Source organism: Symphalangus syndactylus, chromosome 8 (assembly GCF_028878055.3).
Source record: "Symphalangus syndactylus isolate Jambi chromosome 8, NHGRI_mSymSyn1-v2.1_pri, whole genome shotgun sequence".
Taxonomy (NCBI): Eukaryota; Metazoa; Chordata; class Mammalia; order Primates; family Hylobatidae; genus Symphalangus; species Symphalangus syndactylus.
The window spans coordinates 43,889,469-43,904,386 of record NC_072430.2 but is presented as its reverse complement, the minus strand read 5'-3'; the positions used below and the strand labels follow the sequence as shown (position 1 = coordinate 43,904,386).

The following is a 14,918-nucleotide window of genomic DNA, read 5'->3' as shown; positions in this document are numbered from 1 at the left end:
TGCAGATGGTAGTAATGAGTGCTACTTTCTCATTTGTGTTCCCACTAAATTTTGTGTTCTATTGGTACTCATCATATGTTAATCATTTCTTTTCTTTTCTTTTTTTGAGACAATGTCTCGCTCTGTTGCCCAGGCTGGAGTGCAGTGGTGCCATCTCGGCTCACTGCAATCTCCGCCTCCCGAGTTCAAGCGATTCTCCTGCCTCAGCCTCCCGAGTAGCTGGGATTACAGGCGCCTGCCACCACGCCCAGCTTATTTTTGTATTTTCAGTAGAGACGGGGTTTTGCCATATTGGCCAGGGTGGCCTCGAACTCTTAACCTCAGGTGATCCACCTGCCTCGGCCTCCCAAAGTGCTGGGATTACAGGCGTGAGCCACCGCGCCCGGCCGGTAATCATTTCTGTCACTCAACAAATATTTATTGAGCGCTTGCTATGTACCAGGACCTGTTCTTGTACAAAACAGGCAATCCATGCATTGCTTACATTCACATTCTAGTGGGGGTAGTGACGGACCATAAAATCAGCAAGAAAAATGTATGTTATGATAGATAGTTATGAGTGCTTTAGAGTAAAATTAAGTAGGAGAGGCAGGCAGGAAGTGTGTAGGTATGTTTCAACTTTGTATTAGGCTGGTCATGGTTTGTCATCTATTTCACCTGGTTCACAGTTCTTGCAGGACAGGAACAAATCTCACTTCCATTTGCCTTCATACTTCCAGCACTTAGCACAGTACCAAGAACTCAGGGAGGCAATAACTTTATACTGAATACGTTTTATGCCTCCCTAGAAGCAAGCAGTTGAGAAAGGCGTATAACTAGATATTGCCTATAAGGTCCACAATTTGAATAACGTAATCATTTATGATTAATTTTATTCATTTCCATTAACTTAAGCTAAGTTCTTTTAGCACGTTTAGATTACAGAACGAAAGCTGTGTTAACTAGTATTACAGGACTTTTCACGTTTTTCCAAACATCTTCTAGCCACCTCTTTGGCCCTACAACTACGCATAAGCTTTTGCTTTTCAAAAAACCTCCACAGCCTTTGCCAATTATTTGTTAATCTCGAGTAGTTGTTATAACGGCACTTGGGGTTTAACACTGAGGTTGCGGATCGCGCCCAGTTATCAGTTCCTCGAACCTCAAGGAATCACAAAGCAAGGTTCTACGCCCCGAAAAACTACGAAAAGTGAGAAATCCTCTAACACTCCTCGCGCCGTGCCCAGCCGGAACCTTGACCTCAAGATGGCGTCCCGTAGTCGTAAGATACAGTCGGCTCCAATCAAACATGGTGGGTCATAATTTACAGTTCGGGCCTTTCTAGGAGCCGTAGACGCTGCTTCTCTATGGTTATTCGTCTCGGCTTGATGAGTCAAAGCCAACAGCGGAGACGATCTATATACATTCCTCTCTATGGTTCTGCGCTCCCCGCCCCCGGCCGCAGTGCACGCCGGGCAAGAGGAAGACCTCCAGCAGCTCCCCGCGCAGCGCGGCTGTATTTGCGGCCTGTGCGAGTAGGCACTTCGGCGCTCAGTCTCTCTGGCGAGCGGTGGGCAGAAATCTCCAACCAGTGGAGCGCACTCGTAACCTGGATCCCAGAAGGTCGCGAAGGCAGTACCGTTTCTTCAGCGGCGGGTGAGTTTGTGTCTCTGAACGCGTGTGGAAACCGGGAGACGGGGTGCCTCAGCTGGTGGAGGAGGAAAAGCCGGGGTGTCTGCGAAAGCGCCAGGGTGGGGTAGAGGTAAGGGGGGGCGCGGAGGCGGGGGTGGGGGAGGGGTCGGCACGAGGCTTGGTTTCTCCTCTTCTCTAAGGCCTGGAAAACCTGTGGGCCCAGCCGGAGCTGGTGGAGGCCAGACCTACGGCTTGAGCTTTCCGTCTTGCATTGTCGCCCACTTTCCCTTTCCCTTCCACGTTCCGCCGCGGAGTATATCGTCTCTGCCCCTCCTGGGCTCCACGTTAGACACAAAACGATCGATCTGCTCCAGGGGAGCCCTTCCCTGAGCCCCCTAGCTTACCGGAGCCCCACAGTAGGTTTTCGGGCCTGGGACACTCTGGCCCCAGCCGTTGCCTTGAAGTTAGCGTCTACCCACCCTTTTTAGCGAGGTGCTGGCCACCAACGGATATCTTTCCCTTCCTCTTTGGCCATCTAGAGCCCGCCACCAAGTGAATTGGGCCCCACCCCCTTGGAATTGAGCTAAAACCTACCTTTTTAGCAGTCTCCTGGCTTGCTTAAGATAGTCATGAATTTTGTCATCCTGCCTCTTTTGCGCATTGGACGATGCAGTAAACTGTATATCGCCATTCATTCTAGGCGATTACTAAGCTCCACATTAAAATGTTACTTTCTCATTTTTCTTTGGTCGTCAATCATGCTTTTAAATACGGTTTTCCGGAATAGACGTAGGACTATGAAGATTTTTCGGAGGTTATGTAATATGGATTTATATTGCCATGGAAATGCCATTTTGATACTGGGCAGAGAGGAGCCAAGAGAAGGGAAGAGATTGGACCTCTGTTGCACCCTACTGCTGTATTAGTGTGAAGTACTCTGTGTATTAGGCCGTTGGCAGTAATGTATAAATAATTTTTGTATTGTCTTTGGAGCTTTTAATTTTTTTAAAGGCTATTTCCAAAAACATTCAGAGGACTTGAAAGGGATTAAGTTGGTCATAAGTTACTCATGATTCAAGTGAATCTTACACTATTCTAATTCTTTTAACTTAAAGCCTTGGTTTTTCTTTTTCTTTTTTCTTTTTATTTTAAGCTTTGGTTTTTGTTCCTCTGTAAAATGAATTTATAGTAGCATCTATACGTTATTGGGGTTGGGGATTGAGAAAAACGTATGTAAAATCCTTCGTGCAGTATCCAGGTAACACATAGTAAGCATTTAAATCTATATTGACGTAATTTGTTATTTAAGAATTTTCAATGAAATGTAAGAGTCCAACCCTGACTCTTGAATTTTTTTTGTTTTGTGTGTGTGGTTTTTTTTTTTTTTTTTTTTTTTTTGAGACGGAGTCTTGCTCTGTTGCCCAGGCTGGAGTGCGGTGGCACGATCTTGGCGCACTGCAAGCTCCGCCTCCCAGGTTCAAGCGATTCTCCTGCCTCAGCCTCCTGAGTGGCTGGGACTACAGGCGCTCGCCACCACGCCCGGCTAATTTTTGTAGTTTTAATAGAGGCGAGGTTTCACTATGTTGGCCAGAATGGTCTCGATTTCCTGACCTCGTGATCCGCCCGCCTCGGCCTTTCAAAGTGCTGGGATTACAGGCGTGAGCCACCGCGCCTGTAAAACTAGTCCTTGTTAACATTGGATAACTACTTCAGACCTAACAGGAATTTGGAATTTTCTTTTTTTTTTATTTTTTTCTTTTTTTTTTGAGACAGAGTCTCGCTCTGTCGCCCAGGCTGGAGTGCAGTGGCGCAATCTCGGCTCACTGCAAGCTCCGCCTCCCGGGTTCACGCCATTCTCCTGCCTCAGCCTCTCCGAGTAGCTGGGACTACAGGCGCCCGCCACCACGCCCGGCTAATTTTTTTGTATTTTTAGTAGAGACGGGGTTTCACTGTGGTCTCGATCTCCTTACCTCGTGATCCGCCCGCCTCGGCCTCCCAAAGTGCTGGGATTACAAGCGTGAGCCACCGCGCCCGGCCTGTGGAATTTTCAAGTTATGTTTTTGTCCACAGACAAATTAGCAGTTTACTTTTCTTATTTACACATGATTTAGTGAAAATTTACATTATTTTATAGCTTTGGAAGCAACGGAATCATTTATGAATCTTAACATCTTGCTAAAACAGTCTGTATTTTAGAGATCTCTTGATTGACTTTTCAAACACTGTCACTGCCATTCACAAAAGGGGATTTTCGATTCTTCTTAAATAGCTTTTCTACCTTTTTTTGAAAATTGAAAGTTGCTGAAACGAAAAGGAAGAACAAAATTCCACTACCCAGAATTATTGGTATTGGCTTTTAACTTTTTTTTTTTTTTTTTTTTTTTTGAGACGGAGTCTTGTTCTGTCCCCCAGGCTGGAGTGCAGTGGCGCGATCTCGGCTCACTGCAAGCTCCGCCTCCCGGGTTCACGCCATTCTCCTGCCTCAGCCTCCCAAGTAACTGGGACTACAGGCTCCCGCCACCACGCCCGGCTAATTTTTTGTATTTTTAGTAGAGACGGGGTTTCACCGTGTTAGCCAGGATGGTCTCGATCTCCTGACCTCGTGATCTGCCCGCCTCGGCCTCCCAAAGTGCTGGGATTACAGGCTTGAGCCACCGCGCCCGGCCTTTAACTTTTTATTTAGACATAATTTCAGATTTACAAAAAAAGTTGCAAGAATAGAACAAAAGAAATCTCAGATATCTGTCACCAGATTCCTCAAATGTTAACATTTTGCCAATTTGCTTTATCGTTCTCTTCATAGGTTTCTTCTGAAATGTTTTGCTAGTAAGTTGCAGATGTGATGCCCCTTAACCCATAAATACTTAAGTGTATTTCCTAAAAATTAGGACTAGTCTTATGTAACAACAGTACAACAATCAAAATCTCAAAATCAGGAAACTAACATTGATAAAATAGATAAAACTGTAGATAAAAATCTACAGTTCTTAAATAGATTTTGCCGATTTTTCTGAGTTGGTATACTTTTTTTTTTTTTTTTGGAGATGGAGTCTCGCTCTGTCGCCCAGGCTGGAGTGTAGTGGCGCGATCTCACCTCACTGTAACCTCCGTCTCCCGGGGTCAAGCAATTCTCTTGCTTCATCCTCCATAGAAGCTGGAATTATAGGCGCCCGCCACCATGCCTGGCCAATTTTAGTATTTTTAGTAGAGACGGGGTTTGACCATGTTGTCCAGGCTGGTCTTGGAACTTCTGACCTCATGTGATCTGTGTGCCTTGGCCTCCCAAAGTGTTGGGATTGCGTGAGCCACTGCACTTGGCCAATATACCTTTTTTAAAATGGCAACTATATGAACTATATTGACATAGAAAATTCACGTGTAAGTGCACAATTCAATGATTTTTGGTAAATATACAAAGTTATGCATGCATTACCCCAAAAGGATTCCTTCTGTCTGTTTGCAAGTCACCCTGTTCCACCCCAGTTTTAGGCAAGCACTCATTTTTCTGTATAGATAGTAGTAGATAGCGCTGCTTTTTTGTTTTATTTGGTTTTTGAGATGGGGTCTCTTTCACCCAGGTTGGAGTGCAGTGCTGCGATCTTGGCTCATGGCAACTTATGCATTTCAGGCTTAAGCAATCCTCCCACCCCAGCCTCCCAAGTAGCTGGGACCACAGGTGCACGCCACCATGCCTGGCTATTTTTTTGTATTTTTGGTAGAGATGGGGTTTCACCATGTTGCCCAAGCGGGTCTGGAACTCAGGCTCAAAGAATCCACCTGCCTCGTCCTCCCAAAGTGCTGGGATTACAGGTATGAACCACTGCACCCAGCCTTGTTTTTGTTTTTAAAAAGATGGATTCTTCCTGTGTTGCTCAGGCTGGAGTGCAGTGGCTATTCACAGGCGTAATCCTACTACTGATCAGTTTGGGAGTTTTGCCCTTCTCTGTTGGCAGCCTGGTGGTTCTCTGTCATCCCAGGAGGTCACCATATTAATGCTGAATGAACTTAGCATGAACACCTGATCGGTAGTGTGCTGCAGCCCAGAACTCCAGGGCTCAAGCGATCCTCCTGCGTAGCTGTGACTATAGGCAGGCACAGGAGTGTTGCTCTTTAATCATTGAAGATGGTAAAACAACAAAGTGGCAATGTCAGAAAAAGATCAACTCTTTTTTGGAGATTTCCAAACAATTGAGTATTTTCATACTTCTGAAAAGCTTTGCTGTAAAATTAGTTTTTCTGTTAAGCATTTCCCATTCTTCTTTGGGCATAAAACACTTTTTTTTTCTAGGAATAATTCCTGCAGACCTGACACATAATTGGAAGTAGATATTGAATGAATGAGTGAGTTGTATGTGAATATTCGCTGAGAGGAATCTCAGTTCATTATCATTTCAGAAATTTGGCACGTAGTGTACTGATGGAGTTACTCTAAAATAATCTATCCTGGGATAAATAATTCTGTTTCTATCTGAATAAGTCTACAATAGAGGAATGCTTATTAGCAGTGTTTTGCTGTATTTTGCATACTTGCAGTATTCTTAAGAGTGCAGAAAAAAATAGTTTGAAAGATTTAAAGAGAAAAAAGTGGAAAAAAGAAAAGCTGAGTACATGCATATGTTGAGTACTAGAGATACGTCTTCAGGGTTTCTTTTTGGACCAGATTTCTTGAGATAAAATTTGCATACAATAAAATGCATCCGTTTTAATTTCAGTGAGTTTAGACAAATGCATATACTTGTGTGACCACCACCACACTAGAGATAGAGAACCCTTCCATCATAGGTTTCTGTTATTTTATTTAATTTTGGGGGGGCCTCACTCTGTCGCCCAGGCTTGAGTGCAGTGGTGTGAGCTCGGCTCATTGCAACCTCCACCTCCCGGGCTCAAGCGATTCTCCCATCTCAGCTTCCTGAGTATCTGGGACCACAGATGCATGCTACCACACCTGGCTAATTTTTTGCATTTTTGGTAGAGATGGGGTTTCACCATGTTGCCCAGGCTGGTCTTGAACTCCTGAGCTCAAGTGATCTGCCTGCCTTGGCCTCCCAAAGTGCCGGGATTACAGGTATGAGCCACTGCACCTGGCCCAGGTTCCCGTTTTTATTATCGTGGGCTATAGAGTTTCATACTTAGCAGGAAAAGGTGCTTTGAACCTTCTAAAAGTGAGGTACTTTCAATATTTTAAAAAATGCTATGGAAATGATTTCAGTGCCATAAGATAACTCTGCATTTCTCTCTCTTAAATCCCACATGTTATACAATCCCTCAGCAAATCCTATTGGCTGCCTTCAAAATATATCCAGGATCCAACAACTTGATAGCACTTTCACCACTACCACCTGTTCCAGGCCACCATCTCTCCAGGCTACCATCTCTTATATGGATTATTGTGCCAGTCTCTTGCTTGTATCCTGTTCCCTTCTAGGCTTAACACAGTGGCCAGTAATACTGTTAAAATGTGAGAAGTCAGAAACTCTTCAAATGATTTTCACCTCATACAGAGTTAAAACTAAAATGTTTACAGTGTGCTACATAGCGCTACATTTTACTCGTAATACTCAGTATTTATCTCTGATTTTCTTCATTTATTCTGCTCCAGTCATACTGTTGGCCTTGCTATTCCTCCCTCAAACACACCTTTTGTATTTGTCTTTTCCTTTGCTTAGAAGTCTCTTTCCCCCACATATGAGTAGGGCTTCCTGCCTCTGCCTCTTTTAAATCTTTATTCTAATCTTCACCTTCTTGGTGAAGCCTAATCACTGTATTTAAAATAAACTGCTCCATAGCTCTCTTCCCTAATTTATTTTTCTACAGAGTACATACCATCTTTCAATGTATTATAATTTATTTTGTTTATCATCTATAGGTAACAGATAAGCTTTGCTTATGATTATAAAAGTTAATTCTCAATCAGTTTCACATGGCAAAACATATAAACCTGTGTTGAAATAAGTCGTTGGTAATCTCTTTTTAGGCTGCTTAAAGTGGACATTAGTATTTATCAAAGATGAGAAATGTTTTCTGAATTTCCATGAGAGACCAATTTTTTTATTTTTGTTTTGAAATGGAGTCTCGCTCTGTCGCCCAGGCTGGAGTGCAGTGGCACAGTCTCAGCTCACTGCAACCTCCGCCTCCCAGGTTTAAGCAATTCTCCTGCCTTAGCCTCCCGAGTAGCTGGGACTACAGGCGCCTACCACCACGCCCGGCTAATTTTTGTATTTTTAATAGAGACAGGCTTTCACCATGTTGGCCAGTCTGGCCTCGAACTCCTGACCTTGTGATCTGCTCGCCTCGGCCTCCCAAAGTGCTGGGATTACAGGCATGAGCCACCGCGCCCAGGAGAGGCCAATTATCTTAAGGGAATATCCATAAAAATTAGCCGTTAACTGGTGTTTTTGCCTTCACCTTTGAAGTCCAGCCTATCATCAAGCAAGTTTTGGCAGCTACAAATAAAGGGGAATAATGTTATGGAAAAATTTGAAGTGAATGGAATGGGTATATTGGCATAAACGAAAATTAAATATATCTGGTTTACTCTACAGAATGAATTACACGTTTAAAAACCGTAAAATATAACTTAAATACCAGGAATATAGAGTTTTATTTATTTATTTATTTTTTTAGACAGAGTCTTACTCTGTCACTCTCAGGTTGGAGTGCAGTGGCGTGACCTTGGCCCACTGCAACATCTGCCTCCCAGGTTCAAGCAATTCTCCTGCCTCACCTTCCAGAGTAGTTGGGATTACAGGTGTGCACCACCACACCTGGCTAATTTTTTTGGTTTGTTTTCTTTTGAGACGGAGTCTCACTGTGTCACCCAGGCTAGAGTGCAGTGGCGCGATCTTGGCTCACTGCAACCCCGGCCTCCCGAGTTCAAGTGATCTCCTGCCTTTCCCTCTTGAGTAGCTGGGATTACAGGCACCTGCCACCACACCCGGGTAGTTTTTGTATTTTAGTAGAGACGGGGTTTCACCATGTTGTCCGGGCTGGTCTCCAATTCCTGACCTCAAGTGATCTGTCTGCCTCGGCCTCCCAAAGTGCTGGGATTACAGGGGTGAGCCACTGTGCCCGGCTAATTTTTTTTTTTTTTTTTGAAACTGAGTCTTGCTCTGTCGCCAAGGTGGAGTACAGTGGCTCAGTCTTGGCTCACTGCAACCCCTGCCTCAGCCTCCTGAGTAGCTGGGACTACAGGCGCATGCTACCACGCCTGGATAATTTTTTGTATTAGAGGTGGGGTTTCGCCGTGTTGGCCAGGATGGTCTCACTTTCCTGACCTTGTGATCTGCCTGCCTTGGCCTCCCAAAGTGCTGGGATTACAGGCGTGAGCCACCTCACCCAGCCCAGTGTTTATATTTTTGGTGGAGACGGGGTTTTACCATGTTGGCCAGGCTGGTCTCGAACTCCTGACCTCCAGTGATCTGCCCGCCTTGGCCTCCCAAAGTGGTGGGATTATAGGTGTGAGCCACCGCCCCTGGCCGAGAGTTTTAGTTTTTAAGCATTATTTATATCTAATATTAGTGGAGGAAAAGTGGTTTTAAAAATGAGTTCATGGCCCAGTCTTGTAACCATCGTGAGGCTAGGCACTGGGCCATTGCTAGAATATAGTATGCGGCATGAGATAGCATAATAAATTTGTTTATTGAAGTCCTCAGAGTTTGTTTACTGATTTATTCATTAATCAGTTTATTCAACAGGTATGAAAACCAACTACCCTAAGAAAGCGCTGAGATAGGCTATTATAATGATAATAGAAGAGCTTCTGTAAGTAGGACAGTAGCCCTTTTTGTTTTAAAAAGAGATACCACCCCCAGTTTTTGGTTTTGGTCAAAAAGTTTTACAGAAAGTTGATTTTAAAACCCAACACATTTACAGTCTTGCAATCTTGTGTTTTTCATTTGTTAATATGTACTGACAACGTACCTACTGTTTAAAACATTTCTAATACCTCATTTGCCAAGTATATTAAATCCTCCTAAGGGCTGGGCGCAGTGACTTAGGCCTGTAATCCCAGCACTTTGGAAGGCCGAGGCCGACAGATCACTTGAGGCCAGGGGTTCGAGACCAGCCTGACCAAACATGGTGAAACCCCGTCTCTACTAAAAATACAAAAATTAGCTGAGCTTGGTGGTGCTCGCCTGGTGGTGTGCACCTGTAATCCCAGCTACTTGGAGGCTGAGGCAGGAGAATCGCTTGAACCCGACAGGCAGAGGTTTCAGTGAGCCAAGATGGTGCCTCTGCACTCCAGCCTGGGTGACAGAGCAAGACTCCATCTCAAAAAAAAAAAAAAAATTCATCCTAGGGATTCCTTTACCTATAAAGTTTTCTAAATATTTTAAGTATACTGTTTTCTGAAGTTGAAGTTTAGTTTTATTGAATATGAATTATGCCAATTTAAGTCAAAGGAATTCTGAGGAAGTAGAGCTGTGAACATGTAGGTCATGCTTTTCTGTTTTGGAGAAATATCTAGTAAACAGGTGAACAGATACTCAACCTCATTAGTCATGAGGGAAATGTAAATTGAAATAAGAGTATATTTTACTTATAAAATTGTGAGAATTTTGACACTGATCTATTCTAGCAATGATGAGGATATGAGGAAAGGGCATACCCATATTCTGGTGGTGGGAATATACATTTCTATGCTAGTTTTCAGGGACGATTTTGGAGGTAAAGTTTGGATACATATAGTTTGTTTTTTTTTTTGACATGGAGTCTCACTCTGTCGCCCAGGCTGGAGTGCAATGGCGCCATCTCGGCTCACTGCAACCTCCGCCTCCCAGGTTCAAGTGATTCTCCTGCCTCAGCCTCCCGAGTAGCTGGGACTACAGGCACCTGCCACCACGCCCAGCTAATCAGATACATATAGTTCTAACCTGTATTAGAGAATTACCTGTACAGATGCATACAGTTATATGTCTGTTATCTCCAGGAATGTTCAATATTATTTGTGAAAGCTGAAAGTGGAGCCAACTGTTAATGTTGGTTAAATAAGTATGTCCGTATTATAATAATTTACTGCATTATTATTATTTTATTATTTTTGAGACAGTTTTGCTCTGTTGCCAGGCTGGAGTGCAGTGGCTTGATCTCGGGTCACTACAGCCTCCGCCTCCCAGGTTCAAGCGATTCTCCTGCCTTAGCCTCCTGAGAGCTGGGACTACAGGCATGCGCCACCACACCTGGCTAATTTTTGTATTTTTTTCATATTTTATTGCCTGTATTTTTTTTTTTTTTTTTGAGACAGTCTCACTCTGTCGCCCAGGCTAGAGTGCAGTGGTGTGATCTCGGCTCACTGCAAGCTCCACCTCCCAGGTTCACACCATTCTCCTGCCTCAGCCTCCCGAGTAGCTGGGACTACAGGCGCATGCCACCGCACCCAGCTAATTTTTTTTTTTTTTTTTTTTTTTGTATTTTTAGTGGAGACCATGGGGTTTCACTGTGGTCTCGATCTCCTGACCTCGTGATCCACCCCCCCCCCACCTGCCTCGGCCTCCCAAAGTGCTGGGATTACAGGTGTGAGCCACCGCACCTGGCCTGTATTTTGTTTTTATATGTTTTTTGTTTTATATGTATCATATGTTTTTTGTTTTATATGTACATTTTATATGTATTTTGTTTTATATGTATCATTAATTCTTCAAAATTAAGATTTTGAATCTCTTTGAATATTTATTAGGCTTCAAAGATCTTGATGGAGAAGTCTGAGTTGACTGCCAGTTTCTTAAGTTGGCGGTAAGGCAGGGGTGTAGCGCACACTGGTTTAGCGTGAGCAGTGATCACTAAGGACAGGAGCCACGGCCACCCCAACTTTACCTCATTCACAGACAGAACTGGAAGGTTGGTCCTGGATGGCTGCTTGGTCCTGGATGCTTTTAGTGGTCTCTTGATATGTGGAAAGCCTTGTTTTGGAACAAATGTTTCCATTGATACAGATGAGAAATGCCTCTTTAATATTTTTATAAAACATTTAGACCCCAATAGATTTGGTTTGTGGGTCACTGTCTTGTGAGTACCAGAGGATTTCATGGTTGGAAGGTGTGCCTTTTCATCTTGGCAATGAGCAGCATTTAATGGAGAGACAATGCTTGTATTTGATTTTTTTTTTTTTTTTTTTTGAGACGGGGTCTCGCTCTTTCTCCCAGCCCGGAGTGCAGTGGCGCAATCTCGGCTCACTGCAAGCTCCGCCTCCTGGGTTCACGCCATTCTCCTGCCTCAGCCCCCCAAGTAGCTGGGACTACAGGCGCCCGCCACTGCGCTCGGCTAATTTTTTGTATTTTTAGTAGAGACGGGGTTTCACCGTGTTAACCAGGATGGTCTCGATCTCCTGACCTCGTGATCCGCCCGCCTCGGCCTCCCAAAGTGCTGGGATTACAGGCGTGAGCCACCGCGCCCGACCTTTTTTTTTTTTTTTTTTTTTTGGTTCATTTACAGGATCTGAGACTTATTCAAACCACCAGCTGTATTATCAGGAAGGAACAAATCCAAGTTTTGACGTATTATCAGAGTGCTGCATGTTGTATTTTCAAATTCCTTAAGTGGTTTTAACATTAGATGACCAATTCTTTGGCACTGATGTGCTTTTGACAACGTACGGTAGATCTGACCATGGCTCTGAGAAGTCTGGCTGGCATTACCACATCCCAAGCTCTCTGTCCGAAGAGAAGGAAGCGCCAGGGACTCACGCTTCCTTGGCTGGACTGCAGGGAAAGAGCTGCAGCACCAGCCTCTCACTACTGCAGCTACCCCCTCTCCTAATTTTTGTATTTTTAGTAGAGACGGGGTTTCACCATGCTGGCCAGGATGCTCTCAATCTCTTGACCTTGTGATCCGCCCACCTCGGCCTCCCAAAGTGCTGGGATTATAGGCGTGAGCCACCGCACCCGGCCAATTTACTGCATTATAAAGAGTGGAATAAGACTTTATTTTTATTTTATTTTTTTTAGACAGACTGTCTGTCACCCAAGCTGGAGTGTAGTGGCACGATCTCAGCTCACTGCAAACTCCGCCCCCTGGGTTCAAGTGATTCTCTTGCCTTAGCCTCCCGAGTAGCTGGGATTACAGACATGTGCCACCATACTTGGCTAGTTTTTGTATTTTTAGTAGAGATGGGGTTTCACCAGGTTGGCCAGGCTGGTCTAGAACTCTTGACCTCAAGTGATCCACCCGCTTTGGCCTCCCAAAGTGTTGGGATTGCAGACGAGAGCCACCGTCCCGGCTTGGAATAAAACTTTTGTGAACTGACACGAAGAGATGGCGATTATGATGAGGGAGAAATTCACATGATGTGATTGGTTGTAGAAAAATAAAAATTATTAGTTTATAGAAATTAAGAAGAGCACAGTGGTAGATACCAAACTGTTGGGATTGGGGGCAAGGAAGTGGAAGACTTACACTTTTTATGTTTTCTCTTTTTATGTTTCTGTAAAACATAAAAGACAAAATAGTAGAGACAAATTTTTTTTTATTTGTTTTTTGAGACGGGATTTCGCTTTTGTTGCCCAGGCTGGAGTGCAATGGCGCACTGCAACCTCCACCTCCCTGGTTCAAGCGATTCTCCTGCCTAAGCCTCCCATGTAGCTGGGATTACAGGCATGCGCCACCATGCCCAGCTAATTTTGTATTTTTAGTGGAGATGGGGTTTCTCCATGTAAGCTAGACTGGTCCTGAACTCCCAACCTCAGGTGATCTGTCCGCCTTGGCCTCCCAAAGTGTTGGGATTACAGGTGTGAGCCACTGCACCTGACCGACCCTGTTTCTTAAAAAAAAAAAAAAAAAAAAAAGTGTGTTGCTGAAAATAAAGTTTGAGGTGAAATTTTTTTTTTTTTTTGAGACAGGGTCTTGCTCTCTCAGCCTCAAGCCGTCCTCCTGCATCAGCCTTCCAAGTAGGTGGGGCCATAGGTACGCACTACCATGCTTGGCTAATTTGGAAATTGTTTTTAATACTAAAAATTCTAAAATTTAAATATTAGCATTAAATGGCAATACTTAACAAAATGACAAAGTTTTCTTTAACATGACAAACTAAGTGAAACAAATATGTTCTTTTTTTTTCTTTTTCTTTTTCTTCCCACCCTGAGACAGAGTCTTGCTCTGTCACCCATGCTGGAGTGCAGTGGTTTACAAGTGATTCTCCTGCCTCAGCCTTCCGAGTAGCTGGGATTACAGGCGCACACCACCATATCCTGCTAATGTTTTTTTTTTTTTTTTTTTTTTTTTGTAAGTGGGGACGGGGTTTCATCATGTTGGTGAGGCTGGTCTCGAACTCCTGACCTCAGGTGATCCACCCACTTTGACCTCCCAAAGTGTTGGGATTACAGGCGTGAGCCACTGCAACCAACCTGTTCTTAAACTTTAAAAATTCAAATGCTAGCTTCTGATTCTTCAGTTTTGTTTCAAGAATGGTTACAAGGTTTACTTTTTAAGTTTAAAAAAAAACTATGACTTTTTTTTCTCTTGTCAAAAGTTGTATGTTCTCTTTATATTTGAATGGTTACTATATGACTGGAAGTCAGGAGTTTATTTCCCCCTACTGAGATGTATAGTTTATGAGCACATTTGTCTCTTAGGAAGTGGCCAGCATTGAAGCAACAAATTCTGTGTAACTTGGTACCTTTAGTTTTTGGGATTCTGATAGATGTTAGAAAAATGAGCCGGGCGCGGTGGCTCAGGCCTGTAATCCTAGCACTTTGGGAAGCTGAGGCAGGCAGATGATAAGATCAGGAGACCGAGACCATCTTGGCCAACATGGTGAAACCCCGTCTCTACTAAAAAGATAAAAATTAGCCGGGTGTGGTGGCGCGCACATGTAATCCCAGCTGCTCAGGAAGCTGAGGCAGGAGAATTGCTTGAACCCAGGAGGTGGAGGTTGCAGTAAGCCGAGATTGCACCACTGCACTCCAGCCTGGCGACAGAGCTAGACTACATCTCAAAAAAAAAAAAAAAACAAAAACAAAAGGCCAGGCATGGTGGCTCACGCCTGTAATCCCAGCACTTCGGGAGGCCGAGGAGGGTGGATCACTTGAGGTCAAGAGATGGAGACCATCCTGGCCAACATAGTGAAACCCCGTCTCTACTGAAAATACAAAAATTAGCTGGGCATGGTGGTACACTCCTGTAGTCCCAGCTACTCGGGAGGCTCAGGCAGGAGAATCGCTTGAACCCAGGAGGTGGAGGTTGCAATGAGCGGAGATTGTGCCACTGCACTCTAGCCTGTCCACAGAGTGAGACTGTCTCAAAAAAAAAAGTATCAGAACACTTAAAAACTATTAGATTAGATACCCATCTGGATTTTCAGTTTGGTCTAAAAA

General features: G+C 44.1%; 1 protein-coding gene and 1 pseudogene across 1 annotated transcript in view; one reads left to right on the top strand and one right to left on the bottom strand.

Moving 5' to 3' along the window:
• The first annotated feature begins 1,228 nt into the window (after positions 1 to 1,228).
• The window catches only part of RBM25 (RNA binding motif protein 25), a 65,714-nt gene continuing 52,024 nt past the window's right edge, over positions 1,229 to 14,918 (top strand). Inside the window, exon 1 of the mRNA XM_055288898.2 lies at positions 1,229 to 1,635. The gene's annotated coding sequence lies outside the window, so the exon portion shown is untranslated. The remainder of the gene's footprint in view (positions 1,636 to 14,918) is intronic.
• LOC129488726 (required for meiotic nuclear division protein 1 homolog) lies at positions 11,284 to 12,280 on the bottom strand (annotated as a pseudogene).